At 38.8% G+C, this 25,596-nt stretch overlaps 1 protein-coding gene across 6 annotated transcripts in view; it reads left to right on the top strand.

The window, feature by feature from the left end:
* The window catches only part of LOC134227109 (spondin-1-like), a 153,437-nt gene that overhangs the window by 36,172 nt on the left and 91,669 nt on the right, over positions 1-25,596 (top strand). For 2 of the 6 annotated variants that reach the window (XM_062708379.1, XM_062708381.1), the window contains exon 2: positions 1,299-1,478. The exons of 1 other annotated variant lie outside the window; for it this stretch is intronic. The gene's annotated coding sequence lies outside the window, so the exon portion shown is untranslated. Of the gene's footprint in view, positions 1-1,204; positions 1,479-25,596 lie in introns of all 6 variants that reach the window. 3 more of the 6 variants (XM_062708377.1, XM_062708380.1, XM_062708378.1) reach the window with 2 other exon arrangements.

Here is a 25,596-nt window from a genome sequence, read left to right as displayed (position 1 = left end):
AATTCAAATCTAATCCAAATCAAATCCAAAACAAAATCAAATCTAAAATCAATCCAAATTAAAATACAAATCAAATTTAATCCAACACCATTTTAAATCCAATCCAAATCCAAATTTAAATATAATCCCGTTTATTTTAAATTCAATCCAAATCCAATCCAAATCTAAACCAAATCCAATACAAATCCAATACATATCAGAACCAAATTCAAAAATGTCGACACATTCCAAGTCTGTTTCCTAATGAATATCTTTAAATGTGGTTTCGCTTTCTATATTTTAATACTCAGTATTAAAATTCAATCTTTCCTTTATCTTTTTTTCTTTGCATTTTCCTTTTTTTGCACCTTTTTGTCTCCCGGTCTACTCCTCTACCCTTCCTTCAGGGAGCCTACCGATGACGCTAACAATCTTCGATTTTCCTACTATTGTGCCAACTTTTTTTCCTACTCCTCTGCCCTTCCGTCATAGAGCCTACCGGAGATGCTAGCATATTTCCATAATATTTTTCTCTTAATTTACCTTAAAATCACTTATAATCATTTGCTTTTTCACTTTTATTCCGGGAGCACATACACAATCTACAAAAAAACACGGTTTTGAGACCACCCACTGCGCCATTGTCGTTACCCGGGCGAGATTTCTAGTCTCGACCGTTCGTCGATGGATGGAATCAATATTTTAGAATCCAAGGTAGCTCGCTACACGTTTGAAAGAAATACACTACAAAAGAGCATATTCTGATTGAACATTAATTGATTGCTGATTTCACAATGCAGTTAAGTGAATCATTTTTTCTCGATATTTTATAGACCTGATCTTGTCTACTACAGTAAGGTCAATAAAAATCGATAAAGAGATGAGAGGATTTGTCGAAACCAATACGTGAAATTGTATATTCTACGGTTTCAAATCATTAATGTTCATAAAGTGAACCTTGCCTTCGATCGGAATGATTATGTTATTATTTCTTTTGATATACTCAAGTACAAACAAACAGCTATTACTTCGAGTATAATTCACAAGATAAGGTAACACATTGTTAGACCAGCTTCATATGGGTACCATCAACAAAATTGAGCTCACAATGGATACCGATACCATCATTGCCGGGAAACGCAAAGAGCGAGTGAGTGAGTGAAAACGGAATCAGCGGATGGGCGGAAGGTAAATGCCATGTGGTTTCCTGCTTCCATTTGGAAAGGTGCAATAAACTCAGAAGTCTAAACCTCATATGTACATAGAAACCAACAAAGCAGCTTCAATCCGTCTTCCATACTGAGGATTGTATTTCCCAGCGCCAGATTCCCAGCACAACTTCTTAGGGGAAGATAGATGGATAGAGCACATTTTGGCTAATATAAATTAGAGTGAATGTCTAAAGCATTAGTTAGTTAGAAGTGGTGGTTAGAAAAAGAACATACAACTTACACGTGGAAAACACAGCAAGAAACCGATAGTAGCGGCAAAAACTTCAGGTATGTACTGCCAACTGTTTTCTTTATTCGGATAGTTAAACCTCGCATGTTAAAATTATTTTCTATATTCATATAACTTCATATCATTGCTAATGATCATTCTTAAATTATTAGCATAGAATTTTATTTAAAACAAGGAAATAAATAAAATATCATTTTTTTACGTTACTTGTTAATTATCAGCTGGGAGACGAGCCAGCCTCGGGTTGAAAGTCACCCTAATAGACACAAAAAAAAATTATCAGCTATTTGAGAGACAAAATATTGATCATAAAATATCTTAGATTACCATAACGGAGATTCAATTTTATTATAAAAATATTGATGAATAAAAAAATATCTTTTGAAGCTCACAATAAGGACTGGATTGGATTTTTCGCATTCCCGTTCCTAAATATATTAACCATTGAATAATTATAAACAATTATACTATTGGAGATGTCTCGAAATATGTTTTTAGAATAGTTTTCAGTATGTTGACTGCACTTTCGATTGGAAAATATGCCACACTTCTTGTGGAAAGTGAAAACTTTTCACTGGTATCACATTTCTCAATTTTCAATGGAACTATCTCCGATATACCTCCTAAGACTTCACAGCGTATTCAAAGGAGGTTGTTCTCCTTCCCACACTCAAGCGATTGTTCAACTTGGAAATAATGTTCCCGCTCGTAGCACCATATGGGAAAATTGAAGAAGCTCGTTCCTTGGAATACGCACTTCGCTTGACGTTGATGATGAAAGGACGAAGACAAAGGCTGTGACAACAATGACAACGGATAAAGGATTGTCAAATTGAGGAGTGGTTTCATGGGTAGACCGGCATGTCACGATTCGTGGGAAATAATCGGTGTCGTCGCAGATTTATCCTGTGGCATTTGGGAAGACACTGTTTCTGAATCGGCTGAGAAAATATACCTTCTGTCGGTGAAATGATATGCGTAATGCGGATAGAATTCGTGTGGTTTTGAGTGGTAATGGTTCCATTGCCTCGGCGATAATAAAAAGTGAATTTCTTTTTTGGCATGATTTATTGTACTCGTGAAATAAAAAAACAAGCAAAGGCTTTTTTACACTTAATGTTCGAAGAATAGCCCTTTTTTCTGAAAATGATATATTGGCGTTTCCTTAAATTTCATGAAAAGACAGACAGACAAACATTCACACAAATTACATCTAACACACAATCAAAGTCGTCAGTCGTCAGCATTATTATACGTGGTATTGAATTAAGAAGCTTTAATTTAGAACTTCAGCAATCTTACTATTCATACGAAGAGTAAGTACTATCCCATTTAAGGACAATCCTCACGGAATCCAAATTTAAAAGTATTCGTGTTTTCATGGGCACATCACTCAATATGGAAGCCACGCAAAACTGTCATATTTATTATATCAGCTTTGCTGCGTCGCAGCATGCGGGGAATAATAAAAATGACAGTTGTTCGTTGCTTTCGTATTGAGTGGTGTACCCTTGAAAACGCGAGTACTTTTAAATTTGAATTCCGTGAGGATTGTTCTTAATTCCATTACTTCCAGATTGTAATGTTCAATAGCGAATGCCTTGGAGAATAATAATCATTTTCCATAGATTTAATTTTACCGTCATCCGACCAACTAATCTACTTAATCAACAAATCAATTCAAACATTTCAGAGATTCCTTGCTTTTATAATATTGTGGAGTAACAAAAGCCTGCCATGATTCGTTATACGAAACCAAACTTATCGTCCCATCGAGAAGCTGTCATAAAACGTCTCGATAAGCAGATCATCCTTCTCCATTATTTACAATTATGCTATGGGCTATGACTATAGTTACTCTATAATGCTGCGAAAGCTGATCGTTATTGCATCAGTTCATTATTGAGGTAATATTTTTCTTCTTTCTTAAGCCTCAAGCGTAGAATACGTAGAATTTATATCATCGAAAGATTTGGAATCTGATAATGTTATTAGTATAGAGACAAATTTGCTTCCCATAAATGGCTCGTAGATCTTTCTCATAATATTGTGCCTTGCAACAAGAATGACCGCTTTCGTGAAAATTTTCCAAGGCTCTCAAAAATGGGTAAAGTTTAACCGCTGTATAAATAACTCGTGCTTTCGAAGCATTCCTCGCCAGAATCCACCACGTGGCGGAAAAAAAAATTCAAAAATGGAGGTATGTTTTTCTTCGGCGCTTATTTTTCTTTGCGACTTAAAATAAGCGGAGGAGTAGATTTTTTTATGAGTGGTACAATACATACCCATACCAATTAACGTCATTATAGATGCCATCGCTGTTGATATGGACAGCTTGTTATACAAGTCATGTTCATTGCAAGCATCTTGCTTATACCCATTCATAACATTCCACTTGACTTACCTTTTTCTTTAGCTTTCGGTTAACCAACGATATTCCCCTTTCAGGCTAACAAGCTAAGAAATGGTACTCGATTGTAAGCTCCAATACAGCAGGACCCTCTTTAAGATGCACAGTGGGAAGATTCATCCCTCAATGCAGTTTCCTTCCTTTCCGTACGGATGGATTCATATGAATCCATCCATCCATCCGCCCTTCTCAGAGCTCGATGACGAACTACAAAAGATGATGATGCCACTTCTGGTTCAGCGTTTCCGACGACGAGTCAGAGTTTTCCAGTCAAGTTGGGTTCACTCCACGCGTGGAAAGCACGGCCAACGAAGACACCTCATTTTTCGTCAGCCGTGAGCAACAGTCGAAAGGAAGCGAGCAAATGACGACTGACTGTGTGTGTGCATCGCACGGCATATGGCTCGTACTCCGACACCGTGCAATATGGTCTCATTTTGGTTGGAACTTGGAAGTGAATCTGAATACTATGCAGGCAGACAACTTCCTGCTATGGTTCTGCCCCATGATGTTTTCCAGTCTATTCATTCAGGAAACTTGCTTCTTAATCTAGATAGTAGGAAGGGGGTCAATAGCTATATAGCGACAGCGATGCCAACAGCAGCACAGTTAGTGATTTGATTTGCATGGATGCATGCAACGCCAGGATGTTCTCAATGGTTGAAGTAGCCTAGGCGTAGTCAGAGGATCCTTGTGGGAAAGAACGTGGTTGAATAAACATGTAGAAAATATTACCGAAATAGTACAACCTTGGCTATTAAACGTTTGTAAATTTAACAGTTTAGAATCTTTCAAAGTCAATTCACAATCTTTATATGAATTTCATCAATTGAATTGGTCGATTAAAAATCATATCCGGTTTGTACTATCCAGATATTTACGCTTCTACGTGAGGATACCACACGGTTCTATTTGATTATGCGTGATTAAATATCTGTTGTTTACAATGGATCGATCGCCGAGAATTACTGTATGGGATTTTCATCGATTATATTTAATACTCGCCGAAAAATAATCGATGAAAATCCCATACACGTGATTAACTATTTGTATAAAATGTGTGATGGTACTAAAAATATTTCTATTGTCAAATTAGCTGTCCCTGAAATCGAAATACGTATCTATTGATACGAACAAGTGATAAAAAGTGGAAGTAGATAAATAGAAGAAATTGTATAATTTTATAATTGCACAATGAATGCATTACGCGGATTGCTGATCCATACGCGTCAGATATGCGTCTGGATAATTATGGAGAAAATCTTCACACGATCAACAAATGACTATCATCAGACGAGAACCAACAATAATTTGTTTCAGCAAATGACATATTTATAAAGTAGGTGGTATCAACCAACTTACCTTGCAGACTATTGACCCAGTAAGGAGTTCAAGATCCTGCGATGAAACTTCTTTTTTCGAAGTATGCACTATGTTTTTATATTCCAAATGGTCAGTGTTGTGCAAAACCGCCCCAAGCGCCTTTCTGTCTAACTTGTGAGTAGTGACAAACGTATCAATTTATGCATACATTTGTTGAAGGATACTTACTTGATACTTGATGGGCTACAGCTCTTCGATGAACCTACGCCGAATGGAGTATCCTTCTCCACTGGACTCGATCCTGGGCCAATCGCTTCCAGTCGCCCTGAACATTGAGCGCCCTCAGGTCCTCTTCAACTGCAAAAAGCCATCGTGTACGCGGCCTTCCACGAAGCCTGCGGCCTCTTCCGGGTTCTCTACTAAATATTATCTTCGCTTGACGTTCTTCCGGCATACGAACAACGTGACCAGTCCACCGTAGTCTGCCGTGTTGTATAAGCTTAATAATATCCAGCCCTTTATACACCTGGTACAATTCGTGATTCATGCGACGCCGCCAGATACCGTTCTCCTGTTTACCGCCGAGTATTGTCCGCAGCACCTTACGCTCAAACACTCCGAGAGCTCTCCGATCAGCCTCCTTTAACGTCCATGTCTCATGGCCGTATAAAGCCACCGGAAGAATCAGAGTTGTTGAAGGATATCCTCATCAATTATGGGCTTGAGTGATATCCGATATGATTTTCAATCAACAGAATCTGCTACACGAGAACTTGGGCAATAAATGAGTATTTTTTTTATTTGAGCTTGGTGTGATTCAGCAGAACCCCGGGAAAGTTCCTTAGAATTTAAAACAAATATCACTGAAAACTTTTTGAGTGACATTTTTAAAAATGAACAAGAGGGCGTGAAGAGGCTCGTATTGTTTTCACGGAGAATTCTTCATAACTTCCATATGAAAGTTATCAAACCAGTTCTAATCCTAACACTTATCTAATACTAATTATATCGCAAAATAAAAAAATAAGAAAATGCATATACAGACCCAATTTAATTTTAGCAACATTCGATCTTGGCAACAAAGCCATTCGATAAGAAAATTATTTTGAGATTTTAGTGGAATGTCTTATGATTAGTGAAGCCATTCGATTTTGGCAACATTTGATTTTGGCAATTTTATTTCTATTTTAAAAATTGCTTATAAACCGCGTAAATCTTATAATCCGCTTAAAAACTAGTTGGACTTCAAAAACGATATGAAAAAATCGTAAAAAATTGCGTCAACAAATTTCCACAAACCGCTTAGAATTCAAAATCTGCGTAAAAATCCTCAAATCAATGTGAAGTATCATGAGAAAACAAAAACCATTCGATTTAGGCCACATTCGATGTTCCGAACGTGTTGTCAAAATCGAATGGGGTCTGTATATGTTTGCTGATGGAAATAATCGGATCTATCTTCCCAAGATGCCATTTTGATCTAACTCAGGCGTCTTTTCATCATTTTACAATACACGAGGAAGACACCATCACCTCTAGTTGGATAATTTTTATTTGATAGTGGTCCTTATGTGGCACTTTACCCCTTTACTATTAATTAAAAGGATCTGTTAGTATTGATTCAAATTTTCTTTCATACCATAACTATGTTCTGTGCATAGTTTTCATAAAATCACGTGCCTCATTTATCTCGATTTTCGTTACTCATACTTTGTCATACTTATGCCCTATAAGTTCCAACTATATTGCAAATTTGTTTCTCTACCCCCTTTGGTTGGAATCCTGGCAAAGCCTATTTGAATTTTGTTACATACGTCTGCCTCCTTCTTGTATATGATATTAAACTTCCTCAGGAACCGTAAACTTCATTTCAACTGCTTAAATATTCTTGCTAGTCAGATGATAACATGACAAAAGCAGATGTCAGACCTGTCATTGCAATTGATGTCAATCCAACCCGGTGCATCGACGATCCAACACTTTTTGATTGTCCTCTGTTGTCTTTGTGTGCATTTAGCATTCTAGATTTATCATTGCACTCCAAGTGACGATTCTTCTCTAGAAAAAGAGGAAGAAGTAAATGACGATTGTGCCACTTCAAATGCTCCTACTCGAATAAATATGTCAAATGTGGTTCACGTTTAATAATCTGGCTGTAGTATATTTCGTGGATAATGCGTGTTAAGAATTTTCTAATATGCCCTCCAATAAAAACAATTAAACTATTACTGTCTGCCATCACTTGTCAACTAAGATAATACAATTACACCTTTCTCTCAACTATTAGAGGAGGAAGATGAAATGCCCGAACTAAGTGAATACCGTTTTAATTTTTTTCAAATGTTACGATATTCATGCATATTTTAACCTCATCCAGCCGTTTACACCATGCATCCGCTTTGCTCTTGTAGTATCTCTTTTAGTGCACGAGCTCCGTAATGCGGAAATCGCGAATTTGAACCGTCTCATTCTCCCATGTAACAATCAGTAATACGTGACCAAAATCTCCCTTTAATTACCTAACGCTCGCTGAGACCACTCACTTCCCAATTTCTCAATTGATATAATAAAATCTAAAAAACTGTAAATGTTATTGTTTTTAAACGGTTTTTTATTCGTCTTATGTAGGAAATTATTTTGATGCAAACTACGAATTCGTTTTTGATTTTATTTCCCCTATGCCACAATAAGTAACGGTTGCCCAATCCCCCACGCACACTCTGGTGGTGGTACATAGGGAAAAGGGGGACAATACTCACGATCTATTCGAATGCAGTTTAAATGAATTAATTGTATCGATTTTCGTATTTTAACAGTTTCAGTTTGTTTTCACGTATTTATAACAGTAGCTCAACCGTCAGTGTCTGCCAAACGAAGCTTAAAACAAACTTCTTTTAGATTTTTAGCAAGAACGTGGTGTTGTTGGCGAAAAATTTGGGGAGGAAAGTGGTAAGCCTTATTAAAACTTTCTGAACACATTACTTGGTAATCTGAGTATGTGACTGTACTGAAGAGCTTGATCAGTACTATTTGTTAACACCACTTTCGCACATTACGTCAGCTTAGGGTCGGTATGCTTAAAAGGAATATTTCAAAAGACAATGCATGACAACGTGGAAGCACAGAAAAGCGAAATTCAGATTTCGTTGCTTACATTATTTATTCGGACCTTCCCATCACATCTCCTCAGAGGTGTAGCCACGGGGGGTGAGTGGGGGTCGGGTGAAGGTTTGGACATAACCTCCCCCCCAGAGACCAAATTTTTAGAAGAATTTTTTTAGTCGATCAAGGTGTAACAGGTTAAGTGTTTTGGAGATTCCATTATTTTTCTTAAGATTAAACGTGATTTTACAACAAAGCTTGGAACCACGTGCTTTTTTCAGTAATTTTCAAGAGTATGAGCAGAGAGCCAGGTATCAGGTATCAGAACGTCGGCTCCAGGGGCATGTTCATCTCAATTTGGGAGATTTGTGTCATCGCCTTCACAGCCTTTTTCATCACACACCTGACGGAAAAGGAAGTGAACAAAAAGGAAAGGAATGTGGATGGGAGAACAAGGGGAATGTTTGGAAAAGGGCCCTTGAAGAGAGTATACAACGCATAAGCGTACAAGAGCTTATAGATCCTTACCACAACGGGTTATGAACAACAAAATACTCTGAAGGTTCAGGTTTCTGATGTCAATTTCAATAAGTAAGTGTTTACCATATATTTGGAAGCGCAATTGTGCATAGACTGGGCAGTTACATATTAGATGATAAGAAGTTCCATAATCGGATTCACAGCTATCACAAACAGATGATTCAACGCGTTGAATATTTGCCATGTGATAGTTCAGTCGACAGTGACCTGTCAAGGCCTTGACTAAGACACTGCAATTCTGTTTGCAGACAGATTAGCTAAATAGCGTGCTACTACCGGAGATGGCTCCCGGATGTACAATTTTGTTTGATGTCATGAATCCAGACTACTCCAATGCCATTTGTGCTGAGTGACAGCCCAAGAGTTGATCAAAAGCTTCACCCAACACTTGGATATTGGAATAGCTGGCTCAGGACCAATAAAGTCATGCGATGCTCCATTACGAGCTAACTCATCAGCCAATTCGTTTCCAGCTGTGGAAAAATGGCCAGGTACCCATGTAAGGTATAAAGTATTAACTGAATTCAGTTCTTCAATTTGAGTTCGACATGCGATTACTAACTTCGACCTTGAGTTGGCCGAGGCGAGAGCATTAAAGCTGCTTGACTATCTGAACAGAAGTATATTACTTTGCGCATAATGCGTTGCTGCAGTGCAGATTGCACTCCACACATGATGGCAAATATTTCCGCTTGAAAGACAATGCAGTGTGTACCCAGTGAGTGTGACTGTTCCAATCTCAGCTCACGCGAATAGACGCCTGCACCTGCTCTACCTTCGAGGTGGGAGCCGTCAGTGTAACAAACAATACTGTCCGACATATTTCTCTCCAAATAGCCAGATGTCCACTCATCCCGCGAGGGGAATTGTGTTGAAAATGTCCTGTAAGGAAAACTACTAACGTGTGTGAGATCACTTGGAGCCAGGAAAATTTTGTCCCAATTAAGGTGATTATACAATCAAGCCATGTGGTGAATTTTAAATTCACCACACGAGTTTCTACTCCTATTATCAAATATTCAAATCAAGCGTAATAATTGTCGTACAATGCTGAAATTAAAGTCGTTTGTTTAGCATCAGTAAGGAAACGATCTACGAATGTTTCATCCCCATGGGCGTTGTGGTTCTCTCAATTTGTGCTCTTGAAAAATCACTAGAAAAAGCACGTGGTTTCCAAGATGGCCGATTTGTGGCTTTGTTGTATAACCACCTTAACCATAAGCGGTAATAACGAAGTGTGTGTAGAATTGTGGTTTACGAGCGATTCCATGCAACTGCATCAAAATTTAACAAAATTTTTAATTCATGATTTTCTATTGAGTTGAAACTTTGCACAGTTTTTCAATTTCATCTAAATCGTCATTTTTCGATATCAAATCTTTTCATTGAGTCACGACTAACTTTTCAAAAGGGTGTATGTGAAAATGGTTCAAAAATATTCAAAGAGCTGCACAGCAAAAACGGAATGTTCGATTGTTATGATTTTTTCAGCAAAGTTAGACAACTAAATGGTGATTCTTAAAAAAAGGTACACGGTTAAAAACACTTTTTTTGCTTTAGAAAATATCATTTTTGTCACAAAAACTCAAATATCTCAAAACCCTATCTTTTTACGAACGTAATTTTTTTAGGGAAAACGGTCCATTATATTAGCTATCTACCATAAAAAGTTATGCCATTTCGAACATTTCACAATTTTCACAAATAGTAAACAAAAAAAAAATTCCGTGTATTTTTTTTTTCAAGAATCGCAGTTTGATGCTGATTTTATTGTTAAGGGCCTTGCGTGAGTTAAACAAGTTGTTTTCATGATATTCCATATTTATGTATTCATCGATATTATGTATATTATATGTATAAATAAATAAAAATGAATTACCAGATCACAAAAATAATCTTAGATTTGACATTTAATATCAGCACCAGAATATTTACAGTTATTTGGCAGTTACACAATGTTGTTATAGAAACTCTAAGAGTTTTGGGTTTGAATTTCGGTATGGGTTATGATATGAGGAAAAACCTACTTTAATATTATCGTGAATTTCCTTGAAACGTGTGTACGCTTCTTTCAAAGTCATCATCATTAATCGTTTTTGAATTGCTTGACGCTTTCCATCTTTTTTTACTGATACATAATCTTTTTGACCAGGCATAGCTCGACTTACTTCATCATCTTCAAAATATTGAACTACTATTTCTTTTGTCTCGTCTGTTAATGCAGTACTAGACCTAGTATTTTTGGTTGAAAGACAGTTATTCTTCAATTGTTTTGCCTCTTTTACTGTATTTCAATTGATTTTGAACTCATCAATGGCATCCTGAATAGACCACGAACTTGGCAGCATCGACAAAATCAGTAATTTTTCTTTCCTTGTCGTGGCTGCATTCGAGAACCTTTCCTTCATATTTATAATTACCTCATCGTAGTCTGTATTTTTCACATCATCAGGTCCTAATTTGAAGAGGTTTCTTCGTACAGCTTCGTTTATTTCACGGTATTTTTTCTCCGGGTAATAAACGTAGTCCATCTTACTCCATTTAATCAGGTCACTTTTATCCCAGCTATGCCCTCGTTAAAGCGTTCGATGTTGACCTTTTGGATACACTCATCTTCCGATTGATTTGTTGAAACAGATTTCGCTGATGGTACGGTGGCAAGGCTCTCAGCACTTAATACTTCTGGTAATTCCTCAGTTGTTGTCGATACATCTGGCAATTCCTCAGTTGCTGTCGTTTTCGAACTTCCTGCGCTCTGCTCAACCGATGATATACAGATTGCTCTTTTGTCAACGTTTAGACGGCAGGACGTGCAAATGCGTAAATTTGTATTCAATGTGGACATTGGAGCATAACCAGTCGCTTTCAGTTTATCTATGGTGCTTTCGGTGAGATTTCGTAACTCTTTTGAACACTTTTTTCCATCAAACGGCCTACAACAGTTGAGAAAGCGGCTACTCATGTTGTTCGTAATATTTCAATAAACAAAATCACTTTTAAGTTTTTACTGACTAGTTTGGTGTCATTTGCTTGACTGAAGAAAAAAATTACTATAAGATCTTTAACAACCTTAGTAGTAGTAATTTTTTGGCTTTTTCGTGAGCATTGTCATGGTATGTACCTATCATGCATTTGTTGTTGTTGAAGATACCCGTTTCCTCCCGATCATAAAGTCTATTCTCTAAGAGGTATATTTTTTGCAGGTAAACTATAGACGTACACGTGTATATAAATCTTTGATTTTGCAGCTTTTGTCTTAAAAATAACATTTCTGATATGTTTCTATCAACGTTATTATCAACAGGTTTCAACACTATTAAAAGAATTTTTCGCCAGTCACGTGCAATGAAAATTATGACACTATCAATACTTTTGATCACAACACTGGATCGTGTCTAAGTTTCTTATAGATGCTATGAATAATTAAATCAAAATATCATGAAAACAACTTGTTTAAATCACGTCCCTTAACAATAAAATCTGCATCAAACTGCAATTCTCGAAATAACTTACACAGAAAAATTTTTTTTACTAAATGTGAAAATTGTGAAATGTTTGAAATGTCATAACTTTTTTGTTTATTAGTTTACCATCACCAAATTTTTATGGTAGATAGCTAATATAATGGACCGTTTTCCCTAAAAAATTACGTTCGAAAAGATAGGGTTTTGAGATATTTGAGTTTTGTGACAAAAATGATATTTTTAAAGGCAAAAAAATTTTTTTACTGTGCACATTTTCTTAAGAATCACCATTTAGTTGTCTAACTTTGCTGAAAAAATCATAACAATCGAACATTCCGTTTTTGCTGTGCAGCTTTTTAAATATTTTTGAACCATTTTCACATACACCCTTTTGAAAAGTTAGTCGTGACTCAATATGAAGATTTGATATCGAAAAATGACGATTTAGATGAAATTGAAAAACTGTGCAGAGTTTCAAATATTTTCGAAATGGTCGCTCAGGATCGACTGACATGCCCCCGTGGAATGCCTCATTTGATATATTTGGGTTTAAGACCCCAAGTTTTACCAAAGGTTCGTCGGCATTGGCCGAAAGCCATACACGCCTTTTTGATTCTGAACTCAATGTTAGAAGTCCAGGAAAGCTTTGAATCCAAAATTAGACCCACATACTTTACTTGATCAGTTACATTGATTTCAGAACCAAAAAGATGTAATGGACGAATACTATTACGATTACGTTTTTCCTCGAAAAGAACAATAGATGTTTTATTCGGATTGACCGAAAGGCTATATTGGCGACACCAACTTTCAACTACCTGAAGAGCATTTTGCATCAGGTCGAATAAGGTAGTAATGCACAAACCCACTATCAATGTTAGATAGTCGTTGGCAAATCCATAGGTAGAAAAACAGCCATTATTGAGTAACCTCAATAGCGTATCTGCAACGAGATTCCACAAAAGTGGAGATAATACTCCCCCTTGATGGCATCCGCAGACACTTAATTTCCTAATCGCTGCTTGACGTAATGTCGAGTAGAGATGTCGGTTTTTAAGCATCTGGTGAATTCATTTGGTAATAATATTAGGTAGCCCATGACAACGTGCGGCTTCCAATATTGCATCGAAAGACACGTTGTCGAAAGCACCTTCAATATCTAAGAAAGCACCCAAGCACGATTGCTTTTGAGCGAATGCTTTCTCGATATCGTACACAACCTTGTGTAGAAGAGTCACGGTGGACTTTCCAGATTGGTAAGCTTGTTGATTAACATGAAGAGGCATGTTTGCCAAACAGTCATCACGAATGTGATGATCGATAATACGTTCTAAGCATTTCAGAAGAAATGAAGTCAGACTGATGGGTCTAAAACTTTTCGCTTCTTAATACCAAGCACGTCCTCCTTTTGGGATAAACTTTACAGTGACGTAGAGCTTTCTTGTATGCTTTGCGAGCCAACTTAAAAGAATCCGTCCCTGCTGAATGGCGTCTGTTCCAACTCCTTCTGCACTGCTTCCTTAGCTTAGCCAAATCGGAATTCCACAAAGGGGTTCCTCTTGAGGTTTTTACAGAACGTAAAGGGCAAGCTTCTTCGAAAGCTTCCACGATGTGCAACGTTGTAGTATCAACTGCATCATCCGGTAGGAGTAGGAGGAGTTTCTATAGAAGGTAGATATCCATGAAATTTGGTAGAGAGCAACTCTGTGTAAAGATCCCAGTTTGTTGAACGAGGATTTCTAAAACGCAAGGTCTGCGAAGTAACATTCAAATGATCAAAGTAGATGTAGCGATGGTCAGATATCGATTCCTCATCTGACACATGCCAATTCGTCAATTCGGTTATGACTAACACTTCTGCTCTATTAGATACCATAAAGGTTGGGCGATTGCCTATGTTAAGTAAACTAAGTTCGGTACTACTTAAGTATTCCATCAAGCTGGAGCCTCTCAGATTGATATCCGAGCTACCCCAGATGATGTGATGAGCATTAGCATCACTGCCGACAATTAGCGGGAGGCCTTTTGAAGTGCAATATATGACAACTCGTTTGAAAGCATCCGTAGGGGATGGTTCGTCATGTGGTAAATAAGTCGAACAATAGACGTACACTCAACCCTCTTTTTACGTCACTTATTGGGGGGACGTAAACGGAATGTGACGTAAAAAGAATTTTTGCTAAAATTTCTAGTACTTCATTTAATTTATTGATAGTGAGGATACTTTCAAATACATTCACTTGCGACTTACATGAGGTATTGTAAGATCTCTCCAAATCCATGAGATGTTATAAGATCTCCAAATTGTCCTGGAGTTTGAATCAAATGGTCTACCGAAACAACCAAAACCTTCATGATGTACCAAGCCGTGGTATCAACTCAATTATGTCCTCCGAGGATTTGTCTTTCAATTGCGTCTCGAAACAAGACATATGAGGTGTTGTAAGATCTCCAAATTGTCCTGGAGTTTGAATCAAATGGTCCACCGAATCAACCAAGGCTTCCATGATGTCCCCAGTTTTGGTGTCAACCCAATTTTGTCCTCCGACTATTTGTCTTTCACTTCCGTCTTCAATTCTTGCATGTATGAAGTTGTAAGATCTCCAAATCATCCTGGAGTTTGAATCAAATGGTCTACCGAATCTACTGAGACTTGCATGATGTCCTCAGCCGCGGTATCATCTCAATCATGCCTTCCGAGTCTTTATCTTTCACTTGCGTCTCAACTCCAGGTATATGAGATATTTTAAGATCTGCAAATTGTCCTGGAGTTTGAATCAAATGGTCTACAGAATCAACCAAGGCTTCCACGATGTCCCCAGCCTCGGTGTCAACCCAATTTTGTCTTCTGAGTATTGGTCTTTTACAAACGTCTCATATACAGGCATATTCGACATTGTTAGATCTCCAAATTGTCCTGGAATTTAAATCAAATGGTGAAATGAATCAACCAAGGCTTCCATGGTGCTCCCAGCCACGGTATCATCCCAATCATGCCCTCCGAGTATTTGTCTTTTACTTGCGTTTCAAGTCCAGGTATATGAGATGTTTTAAGATCTCCAAATTGTTCTGGAGTTTGAATCAGATGGTCTACAGAATCAAACAAGGCTTCCACTGTGTCCCCAGCCTCGGTGTCAACCCAATTTTGTCTTCAGAGTATTGGTCTTTTACTAATGTCTCAAATACAGGCATATTCGAAATTGGAAAATCTCCAAATTGTCCTGGAGTTTGAATCAAATGGTCTACAGAATCAACCAAGGCTTCCACGATGTCCAGAGCCGCGATGTGAACCCAATTTTATCTTCTGAGTATTAGTCTTTTACTAACGTCTCAAGTCCAGGTATATGAGGTGTTGTAAGATCTCCAAATTGTCCTGGAGTTTGAATCAATTGGTGTAATGAATCAACCAAGGCTTCCATGGTGCCCCCAGCCGCGATATTAAACCAATTATGTCCTCCGGTTATTTGTCTTTCACTTACGTCTCAAATACAGGCATATGATACGTTTTAAGATCTCCAAATTGTTCTGGAGTTCAAATCAAATGGTCTGCCGAATCAAACAAGGCTTTTACGATGTCCCCAGCCGCGGTGTAAACCCAATTTTGTCTTCTGAGCATTGGTCTTTTACTTACGTCTCAAATACTGGAATGAGATATTCTAAGATCTCCAAATTGTCCTGGAGCTTAAATCAAATGATCTATCGAATCAACCATAGGTTCCATGATGTCTTAAGCCGTGATATAAACTCCAAAATGTTCTCTAAATAATTTTCTTTCATTTGCATCTCAAAACAAGGCTTATGAGGTGTTGTAAGATCTCCAAATTGTTCTGGAGTTTGAGTCAAATGGTCTAATGAATCAACCAAGGCTACCATGGTTCCCCCAACCACGGTGTGAACCCAATTTTGTCTTCTGAGTATTAGTCTTTCACTTGAGTCACAAATTTTAGCATGTTAGATGTTGTAAGATCTTCAAATTGTCCTGAAGTTTGAATCAATGGTCTACCAAATCAACCAAGGTTTTCATGATTTCTTTCTACCGAATCAATCAAGGCTTCCATTATGTCCCCGACCACGAAGGCTAGACTTCAGATATTTTTTCGATGACCTGGAGTGGAATAATTGTTGAATGCGTATCTAATATGGATCTATGGATCAAAATGGGATGAACCATTTAAAAATAATAATCCTGGAGACCTAAAGACCAGTACTCCATGCCTTTCTTAAATAACATGGAATGGAACAATAGTTGAAGAGGTATCCAATTTAGTCCTCTTGATCAAAATGGGTATGAGCAAGTTTTTTTTAAAGAGATAACAGTCTTTTGGTTACGCGTGTTGACCGTAAAGCTTATATTTCAGGGATGGGTGATATTCATGGATGATCTGCAATGAAAAAATAGTTGATGCCGTATTCACTTTGGTTCTATGAATCAGAAAGGGCATGGCCCATATGAATTGCCGAATTTAGTCACAATCAAATTGCTAGACCCATCCCTACAAACATTTTAGTTTTATGCTGATTTTACCGAAGTCATGTAGAGCAAATAATGGTTTTCATGACCATTATAGAACTAAAAATGTTCCTTGGGATGATTGTCTGACTTGTGCTGCTCAGGTTGTTACTGGGGTTGCTGGGGACATCATGAAGGCCTTGGTTGATTCAAGCTCCAGGACAATTTGGAGATCTTAAAACAACTCATATGCCTGGAATTGAAACGCAAGTGAAAGACAAATACCCTGGAAACATAATTGTGCTGATACCACGGCATGGGTCATCATGGAAGCCTTGGTTGATCCGACAGACCATTTTATTCAAACTCCTGGACAATTTGGAGATCTTACAACATCTTATATGCCTGGATTTGAGACGCAAGTGAAAGTAAAATACTCGGAGGACATAATTGGGTTGATACCGCAGCTATGGACATCATGGAAGACTTGGTTGATTCGGCAGACCATTTGATTCAAACTCCAGGACGATTTGGAGATCCTACTACATCTCATATGTCCGTTTTTGAGACGCAAGTGAAAGAAAATTAATCGGAGGACATAATTGGGTTGATACCGCAGCTATGGACATCACGGAAGCCTTGGTTGATTCGGCAGACCATTTGATTCAAATTTCAGGACGATTTGGAGATCTTACTACATCTCATATGTCTGGATTTGAGACGCTAGTGAAAGAAAATTATTTGGAGGACATAATTGGGTTAATACCGCAGCTATGGACATCATGGAAGCCTTGGTGGATTCGGCAGACCATTTGATTTAAACTCCAGGACGATTTGGAGATCTTATTACATCTTATATGTCTGGATTTGAGACCCAAGTGAAAGACAAATACTCAGAGGACATAATTGGGTTGATACCGCGGCTGGGGAATTCATGGAAGCCTCGGTTGATTCGGCAGACCTTTTGATTCAAACTCCAGGACGATTTGGAGATCTTACTACATCTTATATGTCTGGATTTGAGACCCAAGTGAAAGACAAATACTCGGAGGACATAATTGGGGTGATACCGCGGCTGAGGACATCATGGAAGCCTCGGTTGATTCGGCAGACCATTTGATTCAAACTCCAGGACGATTTGGAAATCTTACTACATCTCATATGTCTGGATTTGAGACGCAAGTGAATGAAAATTACTCGGAGGACATAATTGGGTTGATACCGCAGCTTAGGACAAGGGCTAGATACTTTGAAGGGTGCCCTGGTGCTGGACAGGCTCCGTTTGCGGTTAGGTTCTTTTTAGACCCCCCTAACCATTCATTCGTAGGCACGGTAAGCATAGAGCCGCATCACACCAAGAACTTGGGGTCACCTGTATGGTGGACTTCTACCACCGGAACAGGCAATCCGTAGCGTTATTCGTAGCCAGATAACTGGCTGCCGACACCACACAGCTATCTTGGCTGTTCGGGGAGAGAAGTTGACATTGACTTTACGTCAACTCTCAATGTGGCCGAACAGAGACCAAATTTTTAGAAGAATTTTTTTAGTCGATCAAGGTGTAACAGGTTAAGTGTTTTGGTGATTCCATTATTTTTCTTAAGATTAAACGTGATTTTACAATAAAGCTTGGAACCACGTGCTTTTTTCAGTAATTTTCATGAGTATGAGAAGAGAGAGCCATAACTCGCATGAGCGTGAAACAAAGGTAGATCATTTGCCAACTCATGCCGAACAATCGACGTTAATTTCAGCACGGCACAAATATTCTAACGTCTTTTTTGGGATTTTGGAAACAGGAGTAGAAAAGCATTTGGTGAATTTTGTATTCATCACGGGATTAATTGTATAAACTCTACTAGCTTTATGTACCCGGCCTTGCTCGGAATTGCCAGTTTGGTTTGCAGTTTTCTTTTACAATCGGAAAATGATAAAACCAATTGATCAACAGGGTAATTGTGCTTACTTATTCATACTTTATCATTTGATTAAAAGAAGGCTTTTGGAAACATTGACTGATTTTGAAGAAGGGATCTTGGGTTTGAAAGGTCTTGTTCCGGGAAAACGTCTATTTCTAAAGAATGAAAAACATTCATCGATGCCATATTCGGGCAACGCATATTTTTAAAGAAGGGATCACACCCACCATTGCCTTATTCCGGGCAAATGCCTACTTTTGATGAAGCAATCACATCCACCATTCAGAAGGAAACACATTAATCATTGCTTTTCACTGGGCATACAATTATTCCGATGAACAACAATACCCAATCCCAATTCAGAATTCAGGGGTTCAGAATTTAAATTGCGTTGATCGATAACTAAGCAATACCCCTCCCCCCATACCCTCCCCCTTTTCCAAAGAGCATGCTCAACCCCCCTATCGTCCAATCCTTAAGACAAAAAATTTGTGTTCAAAATTTGGTTGAAATCGGCCTAGGGGTTCAGAATTTACACTGAGTTGATCGATAACTAAGCAATACCCCTCCCCCCACATCCTCCCCCTTTTCCAAAGAGCATGATTAACCCCCTATCGTCCCCTTTTTAAGATAAGGAATTTGTGTTCCAAATTTGGTCGAATTCGGCCAAGGGGTTCAGAATTTAAACTGCGTAGATCGATAATTAAGCAATACCCCTCCCCCCATACCCTCCCCCTTTTCCAAAATGCATGCTCGACCCGTCCCTCCTTAAGATAAAGAATTTGTGTTCTAAATTTGGTTGAAGTCGGCCAAGGGGTTCAGAATTTACACTCAGTTGACCGACAATTAAGCAATACCCCTCCCCCCACACCCTCCCCCTTTTCCAAAGAGCATGCCTAACCCCCCTATCGTCGTCTACTCAATATAAAGAATGTGTGTTCCAAATTTGGTTAAAATCGGTAAATGGGTTCAGAAGTTATGCTGGAACATACATACAAACATACATACAAACATACAAACATTGAGTTTTATATATATAGAAGATAGAAGATAGATAGATAGATAGATAGATAGATAGATAGATAGAGTTATAACTAAACTATGAACACTTACTTTCTAGGAATACAAATGCCAGTGAAAACACGCAAATACTTAAATACAATATAACTGAAGTAAATATGACTAAAAAGGCATACAATTTACAAAGCGTATAAATGTTACAGCATATATGATGTAACAAGAAGACTTGATTAGATTCGACTTATTTTCCATCTCTTTTCAAAATTACAGGTTGTCGTTACTATATGGAGCTTGTGCTCAATAATTAATACTTAAAAAAAAAAAATGGATGTAAAATTAGAGGCTACCAGAGCAGGAGCGACAACCTCTATAACAGAAATTGGTATGCACTAGTCTTGCATAAGAGGTTAAATACCAAAAAATAATACCAAAAACTTAAATCGCATTTTACGTGAAAAAAACTCTTAAACATTTTGTTATCTCCAAATCTGAACCTGAAAGTGAAATCGAATATATCTTCATTAAAATAAAACAAATAAATTTAGTTTGTGGTATTGTTTATAAGCCACCTGATGTAAATATTTCTAAGCTGGACACAATTTTCAAAATTTTGTCAGAAATTTGCTCGACTGAACCTAATGTTTTAGTAATGGGTGACTTTAACATAAATTTAATGAATAAAGAGTCATCAATGATGGTAAAAATGATTGATAATGTAACTGCATTGTCTTTCAAGATCGTACCTACACAACCAACTTGCCATAAACCAAACTCATCTTCAACCCTTGATCTTATTTTTGGAAATTGTACGAATAACTTGAAAAATGTCTATCAATCATCGATAGGTGGAATCAGTGATCATGATATGATTTGCATTGATTACAAATATAAACAGTTTAAAATGAATTCTGATGTTTATTGGACTCGAGATTTGTACAAAATTGATTATAACTCTTTTTTGTCGGATCTAACTTGTGAGGCTTTCAACAATGTGTACAATTTCACTAGTGCGGATGAAAAACTTAGATGTTTTAATGACATATTTATCAAAATTCTCGATAATCATGCACCACTGAAGAAAAAAATTGTGAAAGACCCAACTAAGCCCTGGTTTAATGCACACATCGAAAAGCTGCTTAAAAATCGCTCAGACGCATACGAATGCTGGAAACGGCATAAATCTAATCCACATAAATGGAAAAATTTCACTCTTCTGCGCAACCAAGCTAATCGAGAAATTAAACAAAGAAAACAAGAATATTTTACTTCTCAATTGAGTGCTGACCTTCCCGCAAAGCAACTCTGGACAAATATTAGACGGCTTGGTTTGAAACATACCAACACTCAAGTAGGTGGAGGTGATGTTGTGGCTGATAGTCTGAACGTTTTCTTCGTATCGCATTGCAATCCAGTTACTTTCAATCAAATTGAAAGCGATATCGACTCACAACAAACTTTTTCATTCAGAGGTGTAACGAACGATGAAGTTCTTTCTGAGTTCGTCGCTGCTTCATGCGATGCTGTTGGCAATGACAGCATCCCATTGAATATTTTGAAAAAATCATTGTCTATCACTCTTCCGTATATTACAGACATATTCAATTGTTGTATCTCCACAACTGTGTTTCCCGCCGACTGGAAAGTCGCCAAGGTGATTACTATCGGTAAAATTGAAAACCCTATTAATGAGAAAGATTATCGTCCGATTTCTATACTTTGCGCTCTATCAAAAAATTTTGAAGCAATTCTATCAAAACAATTGAATGAGTATCTCACCGTTAATGAACTGCTATGCCCATTCCAGTCGGGCTACAGGAAAACATGCAGCACGGTTACCGCACTAATCAAAATTGAGAATGATATTAAAGAAGCTCTGGACAAGAAGAACATGACAATTATGGCTCTTCTGGATTTTAGTAAGGCATTTGATTCCATTGATCATCGATTACTGTGCAATAAGCTTAAACATAATTTTATGTTAGATCACTTATCCGTAAATTTAATACTCTCTTATTTGTCAAACCGAAAACAATATGTAGAGTTTAACAACAAACAATCTCAGCTGATCCCTGTCCTGAATGGTGTACCTCAAGGATCGATCCTTGGCCCACTTCTATTTTCACTGTATATCAATGATTTACCATTATCTCTATCGCACTGCAAATTTCATTTATATGCAGATGATTGTCAATTATATATATCTGGAGAACCTAGAAACATTTCTGAAATTGTTAATAAAATTAATTCCGATATTGAAAATATCTTGATTTGGTGTAATCACAACGGTCTTATCCTAAATGCGAAAAAACTCAAACCATTATTTTTCGCAGTGCACGTATGAAATTGATTAACATGCCGCTAATTAAAGTGGGTGATGATCTCATTGATTATTCAAATATTGTTAAAAATTTGGGTCTTATGATGGATTCAAATCTTAACTGGTATGCCCAAGTTAACGCCGTCTGCAACAAAGTTTATAATGCTTTGCACTCCCTAGTTTTGCTGAGACATTGCACTCCTCAACATATTAGAATCCAATTGGCTAGATCACTTTTGGTTCCTTTGTTTGATTACGGCGATACGCTGTTTGGTCTAGTTTCCACAAAAAATTTAAACAAATTGAACTTAGTATTTAATGCTGTCACAAGATATGCTTTCAATCTTAAAAAATACGAGCATATATCAAATTATCGAAATCAATTACTTGGATGCAATCCCACGAATCACCTCAAACTTAGAATGTATATTCAAGTCCATAAAATAATAAATAACCCTCCTTCATACCTCAAAAATTTCTTTGAGTATGTTCGATCCTCACGAGTATCAGCACTTATCGTTCCGAGATGTAACTCAAATGATCTAAAAGTATCCTTTCGCCACCGTGCTGTAAAACTTTGGAACGATTTACCCAGAAATTGCAGGAGCGAACGAAATCTTATTTGCTTTAAGAGAAAAATTGGATGCGTTTTGAATTAGTAGTGCATAGTAGTTAGGTGTATATAAGAGCATATACTCTGAAAACCATTAGGCGGTTATTTATGTAATTATGTTGTATTAAATAAATAAATAAATAAATGCAGAATACTTGAGGCATAACATGCTTAGGTATTTCAATACCAAACGAATAATAGGGTAAAAGTTCCGATAGTCGTGGGTGTTCCTATAGTTGCGGTAGTGGTGTTTTTACACAATCCACATAACAATCGCAGCAATCCATACAGTCTATCAACTAATTGAACTGTCATTACACGAAATAGAAGATCGGATCCGACAACTCGAACCATGAGCGCATTATGGGACGCCATGGTCTCGGAGAAATGAGCGAAAACGGAGTGCTGTTCGCAGAATTTTGTGGTAATAACGACATGGTGATCGGGGGATCGCTCTTCCCTCATCGACCGGTTCACAAGGTCACGTGGGTCTCCCGTGACGGCTTTACAGAAAATCAAATCGACCACATCTGCATCAGCCGAAAATGGAAACGGAGCCTTCTTGATGTACGGAATAAACGTAGTGCCGATATCGCGTCTGATCATCACCTCCTCATCGGCGAAATACGCCTGCGCATTGCGCGGATTCGTCGGCAGGAGGAAAGAGTTGGACGACGATTCAACACACGCCGACTGGAAGATGCCACGATGAAACGATCCTTCGTTGAAGAACTGGAGACGCGTGCTGCAGATATTCCGGAAGGTGGCAGCGTGGAAGGCCAATGGACCGCCATCAAGAATGCCTTCATCGCCACCAGTGAGAACAATCTGGGCGAACTACGCACCCAGAGAAAACAACGGATCATCAATGAAACCTGGAGGAAGATAGAGGAGCGAAGAGAAGCCAAAGCCGCGATAGAGCGTTCGAAAACCAGAGGAGCCAAAGTCTTAGCCCGTCAACGATACGCGGCTCTTGAGAAGGAAGTAAAACGCTCATGTCGACGGGACAAGCAAGCGTGGGCAGACTCTCTGGCCGACGAAGGCGAGAGAGCCGCCGCAACCGAGGACATGCGCCTCCTCTACGGCGGTGTTGAACTTAGTCTGTAGATTAAAAAAACACCTTAATAAAAACTAAAAAAAAAAGCCTTCTCTACGATAGCTCACGACGCTTAAGCGGGGCGAAGATGAATGCAACGATGCCTGTGAAAGACGCGAATGATCAGTTATTGACCGACCCAAGTGACCAGCTGAAACGCTGGTTTGAGCACTCCGAACAACTTTTTCAAGTGCCAGCCAGGCCATCACCACCTCGGCATGATCTGCCTAGGATCCGACGTATAACACGCATCAATACCGAAGCTCCATCACTGCTAGAGATTACAACAGCCATCCAAAGCATGAAATCGAATAAAGCCCCAGGGGTCGGCCGCATATCAGCCGAGATGCTCGAAGCTGACCCCATGACATCCGCTCAACTACTGCATCGTTTATTTCGTAATATCTGGGACACCGCAACTTTCCCGGTCGACTGGATGCAAGGTATCTTAGTGAAGGTGCCGAAAAAGGGTGACCTGACTGTATGCGATAACTGGCGAGCCATTATGTTGCTGTGTACCGTTCTCAAAGTTCTGTGCAAAATTATCCTAGCCCGGATTCAGGAGAAGATCGATGCGACTCTCCGGCGGCAGCAAGCCGGATTCCGTGCCGGAAGATCCTGTGTGGACCATATTGTCACGCTCCGCATAATTCTGGAGAAGGTCAACGAGTTCCAAGAGTCCCTTTACTTGGTATTCATTGACTACGAAAAAGTTTTCGACCGTCTCAATCACGAGAATATGTGGGGCGCCCTGAGACGCAAGGCGGTTCCTGAGAAAATCATTGGCCTCATCGAAGCACAGTACGAGGCCTTTTCGCGTAGAGTGCTGCACAATGGGGTCCTGTCTGACCCTATCCGGGTCGTAGCTGGTGTGAGGCAAGGATGTATTCTATCACCGTTACTGTTCCTCATCGTAATCGATGAGATTCTGGTAGATGCGATTGACCGTGAACCAAACCGTGGGCTGTTATGGCAGCCTATAACCATATAGCACCTAAACGACTTCGAATTGGCTGATGACGTTGCACTCCTCGCGCAACAACGGCGCTCTGATATGCAGAGTAAGCTCAACGACCTTGCCGAGCGCTCCTCCTCGGCAGGTTTAGTCATCAACGTCAACAAAACCAAATCGTTGGATGTAAACACGGTGACCCCTTCCAGTTTCACAGTAGCCGGGTAACCAGTGGAGAATGTTGAAAGCTTCCAACATCTTGGTAGCCAAATGGCGTCAGACGGCGGTACCAAAATTGACATAGGCGCACGGATCAAGAAATCAAGGGCTGCCTTTGCGAGTTTAAGAAATATCTGGAAAAACAGGCAGATAAGAGAACGCACCAAAAAACGAATTTTCAACTCTAACGTGAAATCTGTGCTGTTATACGCTAGCGAAACATGGTGTGTATCAGTGGAGAACACTCAACGGCTGCAGGTGTTCATTAACAGATGCCTGCGGTATATAATTCGGGCCTGGTGGCCTCACAACTGGATCTCAAACAACGAGCTCCATCGTCATTGTCACCAGAGGCCTATAGCAACAGAAATTCGGGATCATAAGTGGGGCTGGGTCGGCCACACTCTACGTAGGGGCGGAAACGAAATCTGTAAACAAGCATTAGACTGGAACCCAGCTGGACATCGCAGCAGAGGCAGACCCAGAGGCTCATGGCGGCGGAGCCTCAACAAAGAAATAAAAGAAGTCGACCGAAATCTAACCTGGCAACAGGTTAAAGCGATAGCCGGGCAACGCTCAGGATGGAGATCTTTCAAGTCGGCCCTTTGTACTACCAGAGTTGTACAGGATCCATAAGTAAGTAAGTAAGATGTTCATGTGCTGCATTTGTAGCTTTCGATCTGTTAAATCGACTGGTGTCTGGCGTTAGTTGATTGATTGGGAAAATTTAT

The sequence above is a fragment of the Armigeres subalbatus genome, chromosome 3 (genome assembly GCF_024139115.2).
Source record: "Armigeres subalbatus isolate Guangzhou_Male chromosome 3, GZ_Asu_2, whole genome shotgun sequence".
Taxonomy (NCBI): Eukaryota; Metazoa; Arthropoda; class Insecta; order Diptera; family Culicidae; genus Armigeres; species Armigeres subalbatus.
The sequence above is the reverse complement of the archived record's forward strand: the minus strand, read 5'-3'. Positions and strand labels throughout refer to the sequence as shown.